General features: G+C 43.0%; 1 protein-coding gene across 2 annotated transcripts in view; it reads left to right on the top strand.

Annotated features, from left to right (window-relative positions):
• The window catches only part of si:ch211-169p10.1 (FERM domain-containing protein 4B), a 90,010-nt gene that overhangs the window by 25,316 nt on the left and 41,056 nt on the right, over positions 1-23,638 (top strand). The window contains exon 1 of one of the 2 annotated variants that reach the window (XM_034171830.1): positions 4,175-4,479. The exons of the other annotated variant lie outside the window; for it this stretch is intronic. The gene's annotated coding sequence lies outside the window, so the exon portion shown is untranslated. Of the gene's footprint in view, positions 1-4,174; positions 4,480-23,638 lie in introns of those variants that run through there. 2 annotated transcript variants of the gene reach the window in all.

Below are 23,638 nucleotides of genomic sequence, written 5' to 3'. Positions count from 1 at the left end.
AGCAGACACGAAATCTTTGATATTGCTGGAACAACTAATGGGCCATCCTCAGTTTCAACATCATCCAATGTAGTAATGGGTATTATGTTTGCAAAGGATATCCCTCTATGATTTTTATGGACACGTCTACAGTAGCAGGCCACAGTCTCAACTTGTTGAATTTCCCTCCCTGGCAGATAAACTGCACTATCACCATAGTGGATTTTCTGCACTAATTTCCCAGCTAAGATAGTGGATTCCACACCCACATTTGTCATAAGCCTTGCAGGGTCTCTAATCACCTGCTCCATGGCCTGCTGTAAAATTCTAATGTTACCCTCCCAGTAGAGCTCTGTCTATGTTCTCAGACAAGATGGCAGTGTCTTCCCCAGTAGGGTGAAGACCGTCCAGCATCAGCAAGCCATGGCAGCCCCAGAACGAAGGCCAGTTATTAATAAAACTAAAGCCTTGCTGTGTACAAAATTGCACCAGCCACCTATTCAACGATGTCAGCCTGCTAAACGCCTCATGATTACCCTGGGAAGGGAGGGAACCAGAGACTATTAGTTGATGCCGACACATCTTTCTGGAAAGGTCACAAGTCCTCTCTATGTCCATTTTTGTGACCTCTGACTGCTTCATCCTGACATCATTCGCACTGACGTGAATAACTACGTGACTGTATCTCGTGTCATGTTCCTTAGTCTGTCTACCCTTCTGCAGCGTCAGTACCCTAAGATGAGAAGCAATGTCGGGAGCTCTGGCCCCAGGAATACATTTAACGTCAGCTGGCATCTGTAACCTGACTTTGCGGGTAATAGAATCCCCTTGTTGGGAAAGTGTAGGTACACGGACCCACAACAGGGGGCGCAAATGAACGGACAATGGAGTAGGTCAAATAACAACACTTTACTGTTGTGAATGTGCACAACAAATACAACAGATTACAACAATAAACAGGTGTCAATTCACAAAGGTGTCGTGTGGGCAGGCTCAAAGATAGGAGACGCCTGTCCAAAGCAGAACCGGAACCACACACGATTTCCTCCGCCACCAGACCCCGGGAATACCGGAGCCGCCAAGTCCCGAACTCCCAGGTGGCCACTGCCTCCGCGTGTCGGACCTGGTACTGCTGGCGAGGAACAAAAAGCAATTAAAGGAGGGCGCGTTTGCACCCAGGAATCCGTACGGCAGGAAAAACTACCTCCACCTCTCGTTGGAAAAGTAGTCCACACTACAACGCACAAAGTCACAAAAATAGCACTGTCAATCAGTCAGCTGAGGTACGTTACCTTCCAGGTAGAACGATATCTCGGCAAAGAGGTGGAGACGTCGTCTTGCTGATATACTCCTGCCGATCAGATGATTGGTAACAGCTGTTGCAGGTGATGCGTGACAGCTGTCACCCTGGCTGCTCCTGTGAGGCGGCTGCGCCCTCTGGTGCCTGGAGCCCGTACTCCAGACAGGGCGCCCTCTGGTGGTGGGCCAGCAGTACCTCCTCTTCTGGCGGCCCACACAACACCCCTATCACTAAAGCCCGGCATTTCAGCCTGGAGACAGGAGTGAAAGTCACCCGTGGGCTCAAAGAACTCACATCAGGCAAATCCAAGGAGGAGAACCGGTTCAAGTTCGCAGTGGCGAGTGTGATCAGGGTACCACAACCAAGCACCAAGCCCTACGTGCTTTCCTCCGCCTAACCACAGTCTGAAAACCGTCCTCCACAGCCAGCGTTTCTGAGCTGATGCTAATGGGCATGCTCGCCGGCACAACACTAACCTCATCTGGAGTGCCCGTAACATCTAACTCCACTGACACGGCTCTCTAAGAGAGCCACCCTAGCTTCCAACATCACACAGGATTTATGTAAAGTGTAAAGTAGTGTACTATGTGCACCAGAAAATTCAAGAGTATAGCCAAGCAAGCACAAGCTAACCACTAATGAATATGCTAACCACTCCTAAGGTTTACACAGGAGTAAAATAATGACCTAAAAGTTACACTGAAAAAGTAACAGAAGTATTAGACTGGTAGGAAGAGTAGTTTAAAAAAAAAAAAAACCCTTCTAATTGAATTTATTACCAAGTAAGTTTGCATATACAAGGAATTTGATCTGGGGTTATTGTAGCAATAAGAAAAGAAAAACTATTCTATAACTAAAAGAGTCAAATAGACAAAATCATATTCACTGTTAAATAAAATGGAATGGAATACCAATGCACACGCCGAAACGTGAACAATTACTGGCCATCACTTCAAGTTGGACCAATGCAATGCATTCTGGGTAAAATGTGCTGATAAATAAATGCGTCCTTATTTTGCAATTTTTGCAACGCTTTATGCTCCTGCTGCTCGCTAAAGAAATGTTGTAATTTGTTTTATGAAGTGATACATTAGTATAAATAACTTTAAACTAAGGTATCACTCCATAAAAAACACTCTGAAAACACTAAGTTACTTAAACTAATGTATCACTAAAATAAAAAAAGTAAAACTTTTTTACGGAGTCATACGTTAGTTTGAAGGTTGAAACACACAACAACTCAGACTCCAGAAAAATAAATTAATTATGACATTATCTCCTTTTTGTGAACATGCAGGAGAAACTTCTGGGATTGTTCCAACATCACAACACTCCAACAGCATGAAACTCGGCATTTTGAAGCCCATAATCCAACCCGACCGCTCACTTATGGTGTCGTCATGTTTCATAATTTAGACATCAAAAACACCATGGACATAATTTTAACAAGATCTAAGAAACTTCAACATGTTCACCACAGCAGTAGCATAAAGCATTTAATCTGCAGAATAAGGACACATTTATTTATCAGTACATTTTACCCAGAATACATTGCATTGGTATGTTAATCGTACGCATGTAGTCAATGCCAGTCTTTCTCTGAGTTTATTTATTGCTGCCGTGTTCCCTCTTTTGCTTATTAGATGTTTAAATTCCTCGTCTGTCTCCATTATAAGTGCTGCTCTGAGGCAGTGAACGTTGCTGCTCGCTCTTTACATTTTGTCGTGAATCCAGTTGATCTGTGTTCGACCTCATGGGCTGCCTATGAATGGCGCGCACGTGCAGTGAGTCTGACTGGCTGAACCTGTCTTGACTTAGTTTGACTTCGTGAACGTGGCTTGGCCTTTATGGAACTGCTTTAGCTTCATCTCATTTGGTTAGCTTATTCAAGTCAGGTGTTTCACATTAAGTGCCATTTTTCTGAGCTTGCTTCATGGAACAGGCCCCAGGTTCCAATCAGCTGGCAACGCCACAAAAACAACATAAACATTGACATCAACAATAACAACATCCACAACAAAAATATTAACATGAACAAAAACACCAACTTCAACATTGTCGCAGACTGAATGGTCCCCCTAAAAATTGGTCCCTCTGATGATGCGGTTCACAGATTAACACCTCCTTTCTGCTTCAAACTGCACTCCAGTCATCATCTAGCTCAGCGACAGATATCTGAAGCTTTAGTACGACAGTCATTTCCACATAAATTCAGCATTATTTCACCGTAAAAGGCGGCGGAAACGGTCAGAGCGCCGTGGCTAAACGAGCTGCTAGCTAATGTGTTCACTGCGCGTCGGACATTTTAAAGTGTCACGGAATTTTGCCTCATTTCTGCTTAAAAAGGCCTTGCTTCTGCTTAATACTGACTTTAGAATGATTTAAGAGGTTTTACTTTTATCATCTGATGGTTAATAATCCTGTTAATCCATTTGATTGCTTTGTGTGAAGAGACTCCATCTGAGACGTGCTGCTGTGGTCTGAAATGAGGCATGCGCAGATGCAAAAGGTGAACCGATTTTTTAGGAGCTGACCGATTGGTCTGCGACATCAACAAAAACACCATCAACAAAAATATTAACAAAAGACAAAAACACTAAAAATATCAACATCAACAATAGAACCATCAACAAAAATATTAACATAAATATTAACATGAACAAAAACACCAAAATCATCATCAACTGAAATATCACCAACAAAATTATTAACATCAACATCATCAACAATAACACCATCAAAAACATCATCAGCAATAATACTGACGTCAACAAAAACACCAACATAAATATTAACATGAACAAAACACCAAAAATACCACCAACAAAAATACCACCAACAAAAATATTAATATAAACAAAAAACACTATCATCAAAAAACATCAACCAAAACAAACAGACAGACTGGAAGGCAGTCAGACAGACACCGGGTTATCCTCGCTTCCGTCATTTCCTGCTTTATTTTGAAACTGTGCCCCGTCAGCCGGTGACATGTGTCACAGCAGGTAACTTGACAGCTGTTCTTAAGGCTCGGTTCGGCTTGTCTGCGCTCAGGCCGATTAAAATCCACTTTAAGTGAACCCGTTGAAGGACTTTATTGACTTTTAAACCTGTAACTCGGTTTCAATCTGGATTTTATACTCGCTGGAGAGACTCCAGATGACTGATGGAAGAAAACGGTTCGTTCAGATGTGCAGCAGGTATGAAACCGGTTCAGAATCCTGATCAACGCGTTTGTTTGTCTTCAGTCCGTCTGAAATCGTAATCGATTAAATCACACTGTCAGTAACTTTTTTCATCTGTTTTCACTGTGAACAGAATATTTTTAGAATTTGATCCAAACATAAACATAAAAGTTTCTTTAAGTTTTTGGCATTAAAAACAAAAAGAATTTAAGGCATAAATCATAATCTAATAATAATAATCACAAATATCATATTAATAAATATTAATTGTTTGTTATAACCATAAAGAGACACATCAGTATCAGAATCCAGTTTAATCTGTGTTCAGACACTTTCCAAACAATTATTCAAAGTCCAAAGAGACCTTTTCATATAACTTATTTCGATCTGAAAAAAGTTTTGAATGATTTTTTTTAAACCAATTTATCTTAAACTGAACCTGTTTCAATCCATGTTCAGACAGTTTTCAATATGAAACCCGTTTAAAACAGCTCAAATCTGGCGTTAAATCCAGTTTAAGGAACAAAGCAGATTTTAAACAAAGTAAATCTGAGTTACAGAACAAATAAAACCAGTTAACACCAGAATCTCTCTAACTGAAACATTTAAAACCTTTTCAACCATCATGCTGATTAGACAAATTAGAAAATCCTCTCCTGTTTTAAAAGCTCAAAGTAATAAAATGTTTTCAGATCACTTGCTTTTTTTGTTGACAAAATCCAAAGGTATAAAAAGTTTTACAATCAAAATGCTTTCATGTCGTATTTCAGAAGATGGTCTGAAGTTTAACTTGAAATATCTTCAAGAATGAAACGGTTTTCAAAACAGTCGAGATTTACAGTAATTTTAGTTTGAATCCAGAATTAACCATTAAGTGATAGTAAAGCAGTTCTACAGTTTTTGTCAAAGGCAGAACTGGATTTCAATCCGGATCTGGACTGAGCAGAGTTTTACCAACACATTGAACAAATTTTATTCCCTCCATCAGATAGGTTAAATCATTTTAACATGTTTGTTTGTTGATGGCTCAAACGTTTTTGGACAGAGTGACAACAATTTAAAATAAAAAAAAACATCGCTGAAGGTTCGTGACCAAGCGCTTCCTTTGTAACTTTGATTTCTTAGCTGGTGACCTTTTTAATAGAATACATTTTGAAAGCTTCCAGTCTCGGAATGTAAAAAAAAAAAAAAGTTGGTGAATTCTTTGGTCATAATGTAAAGTTCCTGCAGATGTGACCATCGTTTCCGTCTGCAGTTCTCTGTTTTTCGGTGGCATGAATCTGACTCACGGACAAAATGAACAGTTGATTGATGTGGAAACGTAATGATGATTAAGTTTGTCTGGACGATTGCACTTCGTTCATGTAAGCCAGCCTTAATCAAAGAGCGGTCAGCAGACCGCTGGTGGTCTGTGAGCGAACCCTAGTGGTCTAAGCATGTATTGGTAAAATATCACATTTTAAATTAATATATTGTAACTGAACAATACTTCAACTACATACACAATACTTCTACTACATTTAATATGCATATGTCGCAGACATGAACGAGCGAAGCTCGTCAGCATCTCACCATGTCATTTAGGTTCTCCAGACTGAGTAAATGCTTCAGGGGAGCATTAGCATGGCAAAAACCTTTCAGCTTCTGGGGGGGCTCCCCCCAGACCCCACGCCTTTTTAAGCATTTTTCTTTATTTGTATCTCACATACTTGGAAAAGCTCCTCTCCATCTAAACATGTCCTTTAGGTCCTTCAGACTTTTTTCAGTAAAATGGTTCTTGGGAGCACGAGCATAACTAAAATTTTTTAGATTCAGACCCCCCTGCCTTTTTAAGCATTTTCCTTATTTTGCCTTTCAGCTTCTGGAGGGGCTCTGCCCCCATACTCTCCACTTTTTTAAGCATTTTTCTTTTTTTGCTTTTCAGCATCAAATTTGGCACAAATAATCCATAGACATTAATGCTTTAAAAAAACAATTGGTCACTTGAATTTTCAATAGGCAGCCAGGTAGGGATCAATTGAAGAATTACACAGGGGTCTAAATCAGGGGTGGGCAACTTGTTCCAGAAAGGGCCAAGAGGGTGCAGGTTTTCTTTGCAGCGACTGATTCCACCAGGTGATTTCACTGATTAATATCACTTTTAGCAGATGGAATCAGTTAATCAGTGAAATCACCTGGTGGAATCAGTCGCTGCAAAGAAAACCTGCACCCTCTTGGCCCTTTCTGGAACAAGTTGCCCACCCCTGGTCTAAATTAAAAGATGCTCCAATCATATAGAAAACTACACCACATTATTTGCCTGATCATAAAGATTCCAAAAAAAAAAAGGTATAGTTTGGACAATCTGTGACTGAATGTTATGGGGTAAAACAGTAAGAATGGTGACAAAGGTCAGTTTCAGTTTGTACAGGAGTCAAAAGTTAAGGTTGCTCCATTAATTTTGCTCCAGCTGTGTTTGTGCTGAATTTGATGCTTGTATCACCATTTGAAGGATTGTTTCAGTTATCTGCTGCACTAATAAGCCAACAACAATAAGCTACCCGAATTAAAGGAGAAATGCTGATTTTAACAACCTGGACCTCATTTCAGACATGAAATACGGTCGTTTACTATAAGTTTGGTGTCATTAGAAGTCCATAGTTCAAACGACATGTTCAGTTCAAATCTGGAGCAAACATTTTTCTTCTTCTACTAATGTGGATTAGAATTTTTTGTGGTACACAGGAGGAACCTCGCAGTCAATGTGACTCACTGATTTGAAAATGCAGCTCGTTCAACCAGACTTGTGGTGCTGTGACATGTCAGTCATCTGTGTCCAATCAGATTTCAGGAGAGTCCAGTGAAACCCCGGCCTCCGCTCTAGCTCCACCCATGCCAGGAAGTGTTTGACATTTGAACATTTCCTGTTTCACTGTGACTGATCAATTGGCACTTCCTGTTTGAGTGTGAGCTTGCCACTGAGTTCCCGCAAGATTCCATGGGATCTCGTATGTTAATCCAGGAAGTGTTTGACATTTGAACATTTCCTGTTTTACTGTGGATTTGAAAATTGGCACTTCCTGTTTAGGACTCCATGTACCATGAGTGAGCTTTGTGTTGCTGCGTGACGCTTTGCTCATATTTTTATTCTTAATTTGTTTGTAAATTCTTGTTGTTTTGGGATATTTGGGGAGTTTGGTGGTCCACCAGATGAAAAAAAATGGTTAAGTGATCATTGGTTTGAAAAACTTTGAGAAACACTGATGTACACAAACTTTTCAATTCACAATAAAAGTAGCTCAGCCAGTCTGCGGAGCCATAATGCTGTTGTCTGGTCACTGATTTTTTTTCTGGTCTGTGTTTGAATGTGTGTATTCCCTGGCGCCAGACTCGGCACCGACTGTCTCCTGGTGAGCGCTCTGAATATTTAAACGCCTCATTTGCATGTCTTTGTGTATAGCTGCAGCTCGTCTGTCACTCACAGCGCTTTAATTTTTAAAATTCTGCTTCCTTCAAAGTGTTTGTGGTGCTGTGTTCACTGACGCTGGGTCAGAACAGAACCCAGTCATCATTGAGTCCATCAACATAAAACAGCAAACGGCTGAGTTTTATGTCTGTCATATCATAAGATAGTCGGGTGGAGGCGCTGTGCATGAGTTATGAAATTTATTACAAATAATAATGAAAAGTGAGAGAAACGACTTTGAATCCAGATGTTTTAAAAGTCTCCAAACAAGAAAATGTTTAAATCACAGAATCATGTTTAAAAAGGTTGAATATGAAGGAGAGAATTTTTCAAATCAGGATCCACTCAGTTTTTAAAAAATTGGCTTTAAATAAACATTTAACTTAAACTGTACTGACTTGAGGAAACTGGTTTTGACTGATTATTAAAATTAAATGAAAGTTTAGTTTTTGGGGCTGCTGGTTGAACAAAAAAAGAAAATTTTGTGTTCTGAGAAAATGTGATCGTGGGTTTTTGTTTTTAATGTTTTGTTTGATGTTGTCAATTCAAACACACGCACACACACACGCACACACACACAGTAGAGATAATCTGAAGAAATTAGGCTGTTTTTGCTTTGAGATAAAATAGTGTGATCTTAAAATTTATATCAGGAAGATTTTTTGTTTTGTTTTAACAAAAACAATGTCCAATGTTGTATTCTTTGAAACACTGAGTTTCAGATGTAATGAATAATTGAATCCGATGAAATGATTATGAAACTTGTTGTTTACAGTCTGTATTTACATGTTGTGATGTAAAAATTTATCAAGAGGAAACAAACTTCATGCTGTGAGGTCGTCGGGCGGGGAGTAGCCACACCCCTCCACCAACACATGGAGTCAAACACATGTTGGGGTTCAATCATGTGACCTGAAGGTGTAAACGAACCTCACATCCTGTTTGTTGTCTGGAGTTGAAAGGACGATTTGTTTATCTGATCAGTCAATAAACAAATCGTTAATCAGCTGCTTTAATAATCAATCAGCTGAGTCATTAATGATGGAAGATGTTCAAACTCTTGGAATTACAAAACCAGATTTAAATTTAAAAGTAAATTTAAAAACCAGAAAACAATTGACTTTAAAAAAAGAAGCAGATTAGTTCAAATTGAGATCCAGCTGGTAATTAGTTTACGATTTTCTAAAACTAAATAAAGTACAAATATATTTTATTGGAGTTTAATGAAATCTGTTTAGATTTCAGATAATCTGATTTTAAAGGGTTTCATACAAACGATGGACTGGTTTAAGTGGATTTTATCTGACTGCTCTTTAGATCAAATGTCTAAAAAAAATAGAAGTGTGATTCTCATCATTTCTGATATTTTATAGATGAAACATTAATTGATTAACTGATTTAAAAAGTCAACAGATTTATCAGTAAATAATTCATTATGTGCAGCCTAATTGTCAAATTACAGCTCAAACAGTTATTCAGTGACATCATCACACAAAATCATTTCATGAATATGATTTTCATAATCAATCAATAATCCATTAGAATTTAAATAATTCTCCACGTTGTTAATTTTCTGTTTTATGAATTTAGCGTTTACTTTGTGTGTGTGTGTGTGTGTGTGTGTGTGTGTGTGTGTGTGTGTGGTGGCTGGGCAACATAAATGTTAGTGGATCGGTGCAGGTTTATTTTTATAAGCTGTTTGAAGTCTGCAGTGAACAAATGAATGAAGATGAAAGGATGAGGGAGGACAGAAGGCTTCAGACTGCATGTCACAACAGGACTCAGCAGGACGCAGGAATGTCAGGGGGGAGGGGGAGGAGCCAACCATTTGTCAGACCATTTGGTGCCACTGAGCAGATCATCTTCAAAAACTGCAGCCACTCGTCCTCCAGCAGGAACACATCATGTCCAATCTGTGACATCACACGTGCTGCTTCGAATGTGGCTGCAGGTGCGACACACTTCCACACAGTGGCGCTACGACAGAACCCAGTATTTTTAACAGTGTATTGCAACGGAACTGTGACTAACGGCGTAACAATTCTTGTATCATAGCAACGTTTTATTTTTCTTGGTGATGACATGAGCTCCTGTGGAATTTTTGCCAAAATTCCAAATGTTCTGTAAAAAGATCAATAATTGAACCCACTTGGATGAAGTGGGAGTCAAGTCACATTTTGGAGCTTGTGCTGGTGCCGTATGTCACCTCTTCCACCACACCACAGAACCACCCTGGGTCCTGAATGGAAACCACTCAGGCCCTCAACCAGTCCATTCCCCACCTGTCGACAGTAACCATGTACCTGCTGTAGCCAAGTGAGACATGGGCATGTCCTTGACCTTCTCCAAGCACTGGGGTCCTCAACAACGAGGCACCCACATGCTGGATTACATCCAGAGAAACACACCACATGAACTAAATGTGGTGTCTGATGTTTCCTCACAGTGTCAGTGAACCTCCTCACCCGAGTCTCACTAAGTTACTGTTCATTGAACACAAAGTCCTTCCAGCAGGACCCAAAGATCCCCACACAGACCTGGTACCAAAAACATCCAGTCATTGACTTAGATTATCTGAGATTTCACGAGACAGGTGTCCCATTGCAATGACAACTATGGATGAATAACAGCCAGCATTTTTTTTTTTTTTTGGTCAACTTATTTAGATTTCAAGTGTCTACAGCTATGTTTTCTCAAATGGCCGCCATTTAAGCGTTGTTGTCTATGTGGCTCAAAAGTCCACCAGTTGTTGCACAAATTTGGATATTCTTGGATCCCGCAGGGAGTTCTCATTCCTGGCAATAAAATATAACACAGTTATAACAAATAGGAATATTAAGGATGTAAATGCATGTAAACGAGGACATCTCTAAAGTAACAGAGTATTTCTGCAGTTCTGAAGAATAACAATCACCGTAGAGCGTGACTGCCATGTGTCTGCAGGTGATCGAGGCCAACAGATGGACTGTGACGGTGACTGTAATGCGCTGACATATGGTGGTGAGCAAAGAGTTAAAGTGAGAGCAAAAACACCACCACAAGTAGACAAAGAGCGGTGAATTATGCGCATACAAACGGGGGAGCGAGGCGTGAGAGGTGAAACAGGATGTGCTGCACAACACAAACACAGGCAGGTCAGGATGAGGTGAAATGGCTACACATCAGGCCATCAGATGCTCTTACTGCCGCTAATGAGCCAACACTAATGAGGCAATGCTAATGCAGGTGATGTTTTTCCACATCACTCATGTTTGGAAGGTGTTGGATAAAATATTTTATGATTGAAGCTGAAAGTCAAACTGCTGTTTGTCACTTGTACTTTTTACATGCTGTTATATCTTTGGAAATATTCAGCTACACTCTAGAAATCATCCTTGCATTCATTCACAGCACTGTTAGCATTAGTAAATCATCAAGGAAAAATTCCAAATGTTCTTCCAAGTATCCTAAGATTTAAAAAAAAATGTGCCTCATAATTAGCCTGTACATTTTATTTTATTGCAAAATAAAGGTTAACTGGCTGAGCTGTACTTTAATAAATCTGATGAGTCATTGTGCTGAAGCAGCAGAGCAGCCATCTTACCACTCCCCTCTGGCATTCAGTGGAGGCCACACATTTACTACAGCGGTCCTAATCCTTCGCTGTCAAAGCACAGAGAGAGAAAAGAGGAATCAGCCAGAGTTGACTGATGACTGATAGGGAGAAACGATCAACAGTTATGATAAATCTGACTTCAGGAATCGAATCTATGCATCTGAATTGACCTAAGCACAAGTTTTCACATCTTAATTGTAAATAATGGCAGAGAAGTCAGCCAGAGAATCAACAGTGATTACAAGTGCAGAGCATGCATTTTCCACTGACAGTGAGAGACCGCTGCAGCACTTCAACCTTTCAAGATGGGCGGCTCAGCACTCTAGGTCACGTGACCAAAATGCCTGTCTATTATGAGATGTCTATGGTGGAGGCTGTGTGTTCTGAATAGTTTATTGGCCCACACATTCCATACAAACCGCTGAAGCAAATTGGCGGCCATCTTACCACTCACTAGTTCTGCGGGCCGCACATAGACGGTTTATTAGAACGTCAATAAGTTCAAGAACTAACTGAGCTGATTCTCTCATTTTATTTTTGTTTCGCCAGATAATGTACACGTAACCTTCTTCCTTCCTAATCTGTGTCTGCCATGATCAGCTATTTGATGTATTCCCTTTCTTTCTTTTAGTACTTTGACACTTTCTCCTCTTCTGTTCTCAGTAACTCAGATCTCACTGGGACAAATACTCCATTCTGAAAATGATGATTCTTTAATCAAACGTTATACAAGTTTTGTGTAATCATCTGCAAGCTTTTCATATATATATATATATAATATATATATATATATATATATATATATATATAATATATATATATATATATATATATATATATATATATATAGATAGAGAGAGACATGATAGAAACCTCCAGTCATCCCAGATCAAGAGGAGATTCTATTGCTGTCCGCCTGGCACAGGGCAGGTGGACAGCACGTCGAGAGGGGAGATTCCAGACTGGCTGGGGGTCCCACACAACACCAGCGTGCCCATTTCAGAGAGAAGCTGCAGGTTTTTAGTAGAGACATTGATGACTGAAGATCTCAGACTATTTTACAGTCAGGATATTCTGATAAGACTTGCTATATTCTTCTTGAAAAATGACATGGCCATGAATATAGTATTTCGGAGAATATTCATTTGTCTGGTTGTTTTGGATTTTTTTTAATGCTTGTTTTCATATTGTTCTTTAATTAAAAAGTTGGGACTGGGTGGAGATGCGTCATTCAGACAGAATCTTGCCAGTGTGTGGACATTTATTAGGGCCCTTCCTCAGTAATGTGGTGAGATGTTTCCCTATAAGGGCCAAACCAACACAAGGCCATGCAAGGCTCTTTATAAGAACCTCTACCTTGGATGGACCATTTTTTATTTTAGAACTTTATCTTCTTGTTTTTTGTTGAAGTTCATTATGGGAGAGAGACTGTGCACAAGTTTTGAAAAAAGGTTTATTGTATCTCTTGATTATTCTTACCACATTTAAGATACCATGAATAAGCTGGACATTAAGATTGTCTTATTTAATGTGAAAGGGATTTCAAACCCGGTTAAAAGGAGTAAAATACTATCAAAAGTAAAAAGGGAAAATGCTCAAATTGTACTGCTATAGGAAACACATCTCTGTGTCAGAGCATGAAAAGCTGAAAAGAACGGGTTATACAAGAGCATATTATTCATCTTATAGAAAGGGAAGACGGTGGGGTGTTATTATATTAATATCACAAAAAATACAATTTGATTATATTTCTGAGAAGTCGGATAAAGAAGGGAGGTATATAATAGTTTCAGGGAAGATCAACAATGTAACAATAACTATTTGTAATGTTTATGTTCCTCCAGGAAGTGATTTTGCCTTCTACAGTAAGGTGTTTGATTTGATGATTGGTGTCCCAGGGATCTGTGGAGGTGATTGGAACCTTCGTCTTATCCCTAACCTAGGTGCATCCAAAAATGTACCTACGAATGTAATACAGAAAAAAGTGATGAACTTGATGACTGAATTGGGGATATTAGACCTTTGGACAGATTTTTATCCTTGTGGCCGGGATTATACTTTCTACTCACATCCACACAATACATACTCTTAAATAGACTATTTTTTGTGTTTAAACGAGATCGTTATAGGATCAATAGTTGTGACATTAGTTCTGTTGATTTATCTGATCATGCTCCTGTTTTTTGCACAATACAGATTCGTGATTCTCCACAAAACACACTTTGGAGACTTAATACAGGTGCTTTAAACAACCCCCAGTTTGTGGCTCAGATGAGAAAGGAAATAAAACAATTTTTGTAGCTTAATGACACAGGAGAGGTTGATTTATCCATAGTATGGGACACTTTAAAAGCTGTAATCCGGGGAAAATTATTTCTTGGTGTGCCCATAATAAGAAAGATGTTATGGATTTAACCCAAGAACCAGGATTGGACTCCAATGCAGGGAGGCTGAATGGATAAAGTAAACCAGATTTATTGTACAAGGATTATTACAAGGACAAAAGCTGCATATGTAGTGTGTACTGATTTGGAGGTTTGCAGAGTGGAGACCCGACCTGCATTGCGGAGGAAACAGGAGGTCGCAGCCCAAGTAGACTCGGTGTGCTGGTGGAGATCCAAGGTGAGGAGTTGTGAGTGGTCCGTGGTCCTGGTGGCCCCCTGTGGAGCTGACAGAGAGTGGTGTCACTACGGAGGAGGAGAAACAGTATGAGGGTGGCTGCTCACAATTACTCAGACCCAAACTGAACAGGTGACAAGAAACATGCAGGTAGCCAAACAGAGAGTCAAGAAAACACTGCAACCGAATGCAGACAGAAAGGCTCTACACAGAAATAGGCCAGGTACCAGGTCGTGAACACTGAGTTTCTGGCGCCGATGAGCTGTTGAACCAGGGTTTATATGGAGGCAGGTTGATTGCAGACAGGTGTGCACATCAGCTCCACAAGGAATGCCACCTGGGAAGAGAGAGAGAGAGCAGGTATCAGGACGACACAACAAAAGAAAAACAAGACGGATAGACCTGAACAAAAAATTGAAAGAATTAGAAATAAAACATAAAAAGAAAGAATGCCCTAATCTTTTCAACAAGATTAAGAAGATACGAAATAAAATCAGTTTGTTGTACACGCAGGAAATTGAAAAGAAGTTTGTCTCTGCAAAACAAAAATATTATGAAGCTGGTCCTAAAGCATCAAAAATTCTTGCCAGAAGACTGAAAAAAGAAAGAGCAGATTGTACAATATATAAAATTAAAGATGCCGAATCTGGCACTGTCTTGTATAAACAAGAAGAATTACAAAATGCTTTTGAGAAGTAGTATAAAAAATTGTACACACAACCAAGGGTGCAATTTAGTACTAGAAATTGGGGGGACAAAGTGCGAGGCCCGCAGGTCCGAAGCCCATAGGCCGGGGGTCTGGGAACCGCTTTAGGCCCCCAGAAGCCAACGGTTTCTAGATAAGCTCAGATGCATTCTGAACAGTAATTTTAATGTTTTGAGAAGACCATAAAGTGGACACCATTTGATTTATGCAATTTGAAACTGTGGATATAAGTGCTTTATTTTGAGAATATCCAGTATTGATTTTATTAACATCCTGGTGTAAATAAGGTATCACCACATGTGTAGAACTCAAAAAGAATGATAGGTTGAGTTTTCATTAGAAAAACAACTGCAATGTGGTAAAATGTATTCATAAATATGAAAGAACAGGCTCTTAATAATAATTAACTATCGCATACTGTATTTTTTTTTTCTCAAGGTTTGTTTTTGCATAAGTTTGAAAAAACAACAGATCATAAGTTTAGGATAAATTACTTATCATGAATTAGTTTTTGAAGTGGCACTAATGACAACACTCATACTGAACATAATTTCACTTGCATAGACTGATTTTGGAAATCAAGCAATAATTGCAGATGGGCTTTCTGAGGTCCCAGATAGCTCTTCTGATTTCCTTTTCTAGTAAGTCCCTTCGGCTGCTCCCTTGTTTGCACTCGGGGTCGCCACAGCAAATCCAAGGTGGATCTGCATGTTGAATTGGCACAGGTTTACGCCGGATGCCCTTCCTGACGTAACTCCACATTACATGGAGAAATGTGGCAGGGGTGGGATTTGAACCTGGAACCTTCTGAACTTAAACCAAGCGCATTAACCACTTTCCTTTTCTAACTTTCAGAATTGAGTAAATTAGCATATGGTCTATTGATACTTATGCGTAGTCACTAGTCCCTAGAGGCAACTATTTTTGGTTTCAAATCTGGGCAAATGCAGTCCCAGAAAATTCAGAATGTGACAAACAAGAAACAGGTGTAAACAAGTCAATGCTGCTAAAAATACAAACTTGCAGAAACAAAGATACTATTCTGACATGGTTTTGTACATAAAACTGACATGGTTTGCACATAAGACTTGGCATAGCATGTTTCAAGCACACACATACGAGGTCTATTAGAAAAGTATCCTACCTTTTTATTTTTTAAAAACTATATGGATTTGATTTATATGTTTTTACGTCAACCAAGCTTGAGCCTTCATGCGCATGCGTGAGTTTTTCCACGCCTGTCGGTGACGTCATTCGCCTGTGAGCACGCCTTGTGGGAGGAGTGGTCCAGCCCCCTCGTCGGAATTCCTTTGTCTGAGAAGTTGCTGAGAGACTGGCGCTGTGCTTCATCAAAATTTTTTCCAAAACTGTGAGGCATATCCGAGTGGATACCATTCGACAAATTAAGCTGGTTTTTGGTGAAAATTTTAACGGCTGATGAGAGATTCTGGATTGCTTCTATCGCTGTAAGGACTTCCCACGGAGCGGGACGTCGCGCAGCGCTTCGAGGCGACGTCGTCATCCTGTTTCAAGCTGAAAACCTCCAAATTTAAGCCTCTGTTGACCCAGGACGTCATGAGAGAACAGAGAACTTTCAGAAGAAGTCGGGATCAGCAGTTTATCCGGACATTCCACTGTTAAAGGAGATTTTTTTAATGAAAAACGTGCGGATGGATTGGCGCGTCGGCTCGCAGCCGGCGCAGCGCACCCGTCACAGGAAAAACACCTCCATGTTGATAACCATTTGTAAAATCCAGGCGGCTTTTGGTGGCTTTCAGTTGAGTGAGTATCTGAGAAATTGTTTAACAGCAGGGCATGTTCCAACTTGTCCTTAAGGCTTCCAACGGAGGTGTTTTTCCTGTGGCGGGCGCGCTGTGCCGGCTCGAGCCGACGCGCCAAAAATTTTGATGAAGCACAGCGCCAGTCTCTCAGCAACTTCTCAGACAAAGGAATTCCGACGAGGGGGCTGGACCACTCCTCCCACAAGGCGTGCTCACAGGCAAATGACGTCACCGACAAGCGTGAAAAAACTCTTGCATGCCCATGAGGGTTCAAGCTTGTCTGATGTAATCACACGTGATTCAAATCCATATGGTTTTTTTTTTTTAAATAATAAGGTCGGATACTTTTCTAATAGACCTCGTATATGTCAGAAGGTGGGGGGGTCAATCCATATTCTGTCCCCCCTGGTTGAAAAGGTGGGGGGGAACATGTCCCCCCTATCCCCCACCAAATTGCGCCCATGCACACAACCACCTTTAGAGAGTGAATTGCATGTGAGACTTTTCTTAAGTCACTTAACGTACCTAGATTATCTGAAGAACATAACATACTGACTGCTGAAAATATCAGAGAGAGAACTAAGTGGCACCATCTCTAGGTTAAAGGCTAATAAGACTCCGGGCCCGGACGGCTTTCCTCCAGACTATCAATCAATCAATCAATCAATTTTTTTATATAGCGCCAAATCACAACAAACAGTTGCCCCAAGGCGCTTTATATTGTAAGGTAAGGCCATACAATAATTATGTAAAACCCCAACGGTCAAAACGACCCCCTGTGAGCAAGCACTTGGCTACAGTGGGAAGGAAAAACTCCCTTTTAACAGGAAGAAACCTCCAGCAGAACCAGGCTCAGGGAGGGGCAGTCTTCTGCTGGGACTGGTTGGGGCTGAGGGAGAGAACCAGGAAAAAGACATGCTGTGGAGGGGAGCAGAGATCGATCACTAATGATTAAATGCAGAGTGGTGCATACAGAGCAAAAAGAGAAAGAAACAATGCATCATGGGAACCCCCCAGCAGTCTACGTCTATAGCAGCATAACTAAGGGATGGTTCAGGGACTAGTACAAAGTATTTCGGAATGAGCTCTAGCCAAGCCTTTACAGGGCTTCCAATACAGTTTTTAAAAAATCAAAAATGCCACCTTCATGGAGTGAAGCAGTTTTTTCAATCATCCCTAAAAAGGAAAAGACAAGTTGGAATGTGGGTCATACAGGCCAGTTTCCGTGTTGAATGTCGATTATAAATTGTTTGCAGCTATTCTTGCTAAGAGTACTGGAGAAGATGCTTCCACACCTCATACACACAGATCAAACTGGCTTTGTTTTGCAGAGACAAACGTGACAACATTAGACATTCATTGCATATCTTACATCACGTTCAACAAAACAAACTAGAGACCCTCTTGGTGAGTCTAGATGCTGAAAAAGCTTTTGATTTAGTGTGTTGAACATTCTTATATAATATATTAACATGAATGGGGGTACATTGTGATTTTGTTCAGGTTATTTGTACACTGTATAATAAACCATCTGCTAGAATTAAAATTAACGGATATCTGTCAGATTCTATTACATTGGAGCGTGGGTCGAGGCAGGGCTGTCCTTTCTCAGCGCTCCTTTTTTTATGTATATATAGAACCACTTGCACTATGATTGTATGAAGGGTCAAAGTGATCAAAATTAATTGAAATATTGAATGTGGTAAATATGAACGCAGTAAAACATAGATTGTGGTAAAAATGAAAGCAGTAAAACTTTGATTGTGGTGAAAATGAAAGCAGTAAAACAATGTGGTTAAAAGTGAAAGCAGTAAATACTGAATGTGGTAAAAAATGAAAAGGGTAAAACTGGACATGATAAAAATGGAAGGTGTGAAATACTGAACATGAAAATGAGTGACATAAAAAACATCTGATTAATATTGCCCCTTTGAATTACAATACAATTTAAATGCCATTAAAATCACATTATGGTAAATATTAATCTTATAAATATTATGTCTTAAAAATATAACATTGGCTAATTTAATTCACACAGAAATTAATTGCCCACCCCGGGCTAAATCCAGGGTCAAATGCGCACCATTGAATTATCTGTATTTTATCATCTAATTTATATTCTCCTTTTACTTTCCACCATATTTTGAATTGAGTTTTAATCCAGGGATTTTGAAATGTCTTGCTCTGTTTATCAAAATTTGCATGCGCTAAAATTGAATTAATTGGAGGATCCTTCATTATTGAGGATTCAATATCTTTCCATCTAGCATGATATTTTGGAGAGCACATATTTATTAGCGGTTTGATCTCGGCTGCATAAAAATATCCTTTAAAGTATGGTAAGGCCATGCCTCCTTCTTCTTTTGAAAGCCATAGTGTTTTATATTTAACACTGGGCTTTCTATCCTGCCAAATAAATCTGGAAACAATTTCATCAATTTCTGAAAAATCTTTCTGGGAGATTTCCACTGGAAGTGCCTGAAATAAAAACAGATACCTTGGAAGCACATTCCTTTTTACACTATCAATTCTGTGGCTCAGACTAAGAAAGGAATTTGAATTCCATCTTCTAATATCCTCTTTAATTTTTGTTAATAAGGCAGTATAATTCATTTCAGCCAGTAAAGAGATGTCCTTTGGCAGATGAATGCCCAAGTACTTCAGCGATTGCTCATCCCAATTGAGAAGGAATTTCTCGCAGAGTTGTTTTGGAGGCAAATAATTAAGTTAAAAGTTGGGTCTTTTGTATGTTTAGTTTATAACCAGAGTATCTACCAAATTTCTGCACTATGTTCATCAACTCAGGAAATTTAGTAGTAGGCTCAGATATATATTGTTGTGAAAGTGTAGGTACACGGACCCACAACAGGGGGCGTAATGAACGGACAATGGAGAAAGGTGAATAACAAGTTTTACTGTTGTGAAACGAGCACAACGAATACAACAATTAACAATTTGGGGTCGAATCCGCTGGTGTCGTGTGGGCAGGCTCGAAGGTAGGAGACGTCCGTCTCAGTCGAACCGGAACCACCCAGATCTCCTCTGCCACCGAACCCTGGAAATACTGGAACCGCCAAGTCCCGAATTCCCAGGTGGCCACTGCCTCCGCTCGTCGGATCCGGTACTGCTGGCGGGAGAGAGCAACAACACACAGGTGTGGATGCGACAGCACCCAGTAACGGAGAGGGGAAGAGCCGCCTCCACCTCTTGTCAATATATAGCAGGAAGGTGAGTACTTATCCAAGCAATTTAGCTATCAGTAGTCAGCAGTCCTGAAAAGGTTTAACAAGTTTTAGCTGGTTATTCAGTATATGAATGCAGAGAACGTTACCTCAGTCTTAAGGCGATATCTCGGCACTGAGGTGGAGACGCCGTCCTGATGATATACCCCCGGGCTGAGTGGAGTCAGCTGTGTCCAGTAATGGGTGACAGCTGTCACCCTGACTGCTCTCGTACGGCGGCGGCGCCCTCTGGTGCCTGGAGCCCGCACTCCAGGCAGGGCGCCCTCTGGTGGTGGTGGGCCAGCAGTACCTCCTCTTCAGCGGCCCACACAACAGGACCCCCCCCTCAACGGGCGCCTCCTGGCGCACGACCGGGCTTGTCCGGATGGCGACGGTAGAAGTCGGCCAGGAGGGCCGGGTCCAGGATGAAGCCCTTCTTCACCCAGGAGCGTTCTTCGGGGCCGTACCCCTCCCAGTCCACCAGGTACTGAAAACCCCGGCCCATTCGACGGACGTCGAGGAGCCGGCGCACGGTCCAAGCCGGTTCCCCGTCGATGATCCGGGCAGGAGGTGGTGCCGGACCCGGGGTGCAGAGGGGTGAGGTGTGATGGGGTTTTATCCGGGAGACATGAAAAACTGGATGAATCCGCAGCGAGGCCGGAAGCTGGAGCCTCACTGCGGCGGGATTGATGACTTTGAGGATTGTGAAGGGACCAATGTATCGTTCTTGGAGTTTGGGGGAGTCCACTTGAAGGACAACCACACTTCCTGCCCAGGACGATACTTGGGGGCCGGGGCCCGCCGCCGGTCTGCATGTTTCTTCGCCCTCGTCCGGGCCTTCAACAAAGCAGAGCGGGCGGCACGCCACACCCGACGGCACTTCCGTAGGTGGGCCTGGACCGAGGGCACACCGACCTCTCCCTCGACCACCGGAAACAAGGGGGGCTGATACCCCAAGCACACCTCAAACGGGGAGAGGCCGGTGGCTGATGACACTTGGCTGTTGTGGGCGTACTCGATCCAGGCCAGGTGGGTACTCCAGGCCGTCGGGTGCGCGGCTGTCACACAGCGAAGTGTCTGCTCCAGTTCCTGATTTGCCCGCTCTGCCTGCCCGTTGGTCTGGGGGTGGTACCCAGACGAGAGGCTGACCGTGGCCCCCAGTTCCCGGCAGAAGCTCCTCCAGACGTGCGAGGTGAACTGGGGACCGCGATCGGAGACGATGTCTGATGGTATTCCATGCAGACGGACGACGTGGTGGACCAGGAGGTCCGCTGTCTCCTGGGCCGTTGGGAGCTTCGGGAGGGCCACGAAGTGGGCCGCCTTGGAGAAACGGTCCACTATCGTGAAGACGACGGTGTTTCCCTGGGACGGCGGGAGACCCGTGACGAAGTCCAGGCCGATGTGGGACCAGGGGCGATGAGGCACGGGCAGTGGCTGTAGCAGCCCTGAGGTCTTTCGGTGGTCTGCCTTGCCCCTGGCGCAGGTGGTACAGGCCTGGACGTAGTCCCGGACGTCGGCCTCCAGGGACGCCCACCAGAAGCGTTGCCGGACGACTGCCACGGTCCTTTGCACCCCAGGGTGACAGGAGAGCTTAGAACCGTGACAGAAGTCCAGGACTGCAGCCCTAGCCTCTGGTGGGACATATAGTCTGTTCTTTGGTCCGTGTCCGGGGTCCGGGTCACGGGTCAGGGCCTCCTGGACGGTCTTCTCCACGTCCCAGGTGAGGGCGGCCACGATAGCGGACTCCGGGATGATGGGATCCGGGGGATCCGACGGTTCCGTTTTGACTTCGTCTTCATGCACCCGGGACAATGCATCCAATCTTTGATTCTTGGTCCCGGGACGGTAGGTAATCCGGAAGTCAAAACGGCCAAAGAACAGTGACCAGCGGGCTTGCCTGGGGTTCAGCCGCTTGGCGGTCCTGATGTACTCCAGGTTCCGATGGTCAGTGAAAACCGTGAATGGCACGGCTGTTCCCTCCAACAGATGTCTCCACTCTTCGAGGGCCTCTTTCACAGCAAGGAGTTCCCGATTGCCGACGTCATAGTTCCGTTCAGCGGGGGTCAACCTGCGGGAAAAATAGGCACACGGGTGAAGGACCTTATCGGTCTTCCCGCTCTGGGAGAGCACCGCTCCTATCCCTGAGTCCGAGGCATCCACTTCAACCACTAACTGGCGGCTAGGATCGGGCTGCACCAGAACTGGTGCAGACGAAAAGCGCCGTTTCAACTCCTTGAACGCGGCTTCGCACCGATCCGACCAGGTGAAGGGGACTTTTGGAGAGGTCAGGGCTGTCAGGGGGCTAACTACCTGACTGTAGCCCTTAATGAACCTCCTGTAGAAATTAGCAAAGCCGAGGAACTGTTGCAGCTTCCTACGGCTTGTGGGTTGGGGCCAATCTCTCACCGCCGCAACCTTGGCCGGATCAGGGGCGACGGAGTTAGAGGAAATGATAAACCCCAGGAAGGACAAAGAAGTGCGGTGGAATTCACACTTCTCGCCCTTCACAAACAGGCGGTTCTCCAACAACCGCTGCAGGACCTGACGGACATGCCGGACATGAGTCTCAGGATCCGGGGAAAAGATGAGTATATCGTCTAGATACACGAAGACGAACCGGTGCAGGAAGTCCCGCAAGACATCGTTTACCAACGCTTGGAAAGTCGCGGGAGCATTAGTGAGACCGAACGGCATGACCAGGTACTCAAAATGACCTAAGGGGGTGTTAAATGCCGTCTTCCATTCGTCTCCCTTCCGGATCCGAACCAAATGATACGCATTCCTAAGATCCAGCTTGGTGAAGATTTTGGCTCCATGCAAGGGGGTGAACACTGAATCCAACAAGGGCAACGGGTATCGGTTGCGAACCGTTATTTCGTTCAACCCCCTGTAATCAATGCATGGACGAAGCCCGCCATCTTTTTTACCCACAAAAAAGAAACCTGCACCCATCGGAGAGGTGGAATTCCGGATCAACCCGGCAGCTAATGAGTCCCGGATGTAGGTCTCCATTGATTCACGCTCCGGCCGTGAGAGGTTGTACAGCCTACTGGACGGGAACTCACTGCCTGGAACCAAATCAATGGCACAATCATACGGGCGGTGGGGAGGAAGCGTGAGAGCCAGATCCTTGCTGAACACGTCAGCGAGGTCATGGTACTCCGCCGGCACCGCCTTCAGATTGGGCGGGACTCGGACCTCCTCCTTAGCTTGGGAGCCGGGAGGAACCGAGGAACCTAGACACTCCCGATGGCAGGTTTCGCTCCACTGAACCACTACCCCGGACGGCCAATCGATCCGGGGATTGTGCTTTAGCATCCAGGGAAAACCCAAAACCACACGGGAGGTGGCCTGAGTCACAAAGAACTCGATCACCTCCCGGTGGTTACCTGACACCACCAGAGTTACTGGAGGTGTCTTATGCGTGATTGGTGGGAGTAGGGAGCCATCTAGCGCCCGAACCTGCACAGGCGAGGTAAGAGCCACCAGAGGGAGCCCTGTCTCCCTGGCCCATCTACTGTCAAGCAGATTCCCCTCAGAGCCCGTGTCCACCAGTGCTGGGGCCTTCAGGGTTGAATCCTCAAACAGGATCGTGACTGGGAGTCGTGTAGCAATGTGGGTGTGTCACACGTGAATGTTTTGGCCCACCCCTGGCCCAGTCTCTAGGGGCGGGCGTTTGGCGTTTGACCGCTCGGGGCAGTCTCTCACATGGTGCTCTATTGAACCACAAACAAGATACGCTCCGTGGGTCCATCTCCTCTGTGCATCTGGTGCCCTAAATGTTGCCCTACTCGTGTCCCTAGCTTC

The sequence above is a fragment of the Thalassophryne amazonica genome, chromosome 6 (assembly GCF_902500255.1).
Source record: "Thalassophryne amazonica chromosome 6, fThaAma1.1, whole genome shotgun sequence".
NCBI classification, from domain to species: domain Eukaryota; kingdom Metazoa; phylum Chordata; class Actinopteri; order Batrachoidiformes; family Batrachoididae; genus Thalassophryne; species Thalassophryne amazonica.
Note: the sequence above shows the minus strand (reverse complement) of the source record. Positions and strands in the feature narration are given on the sequence as shown.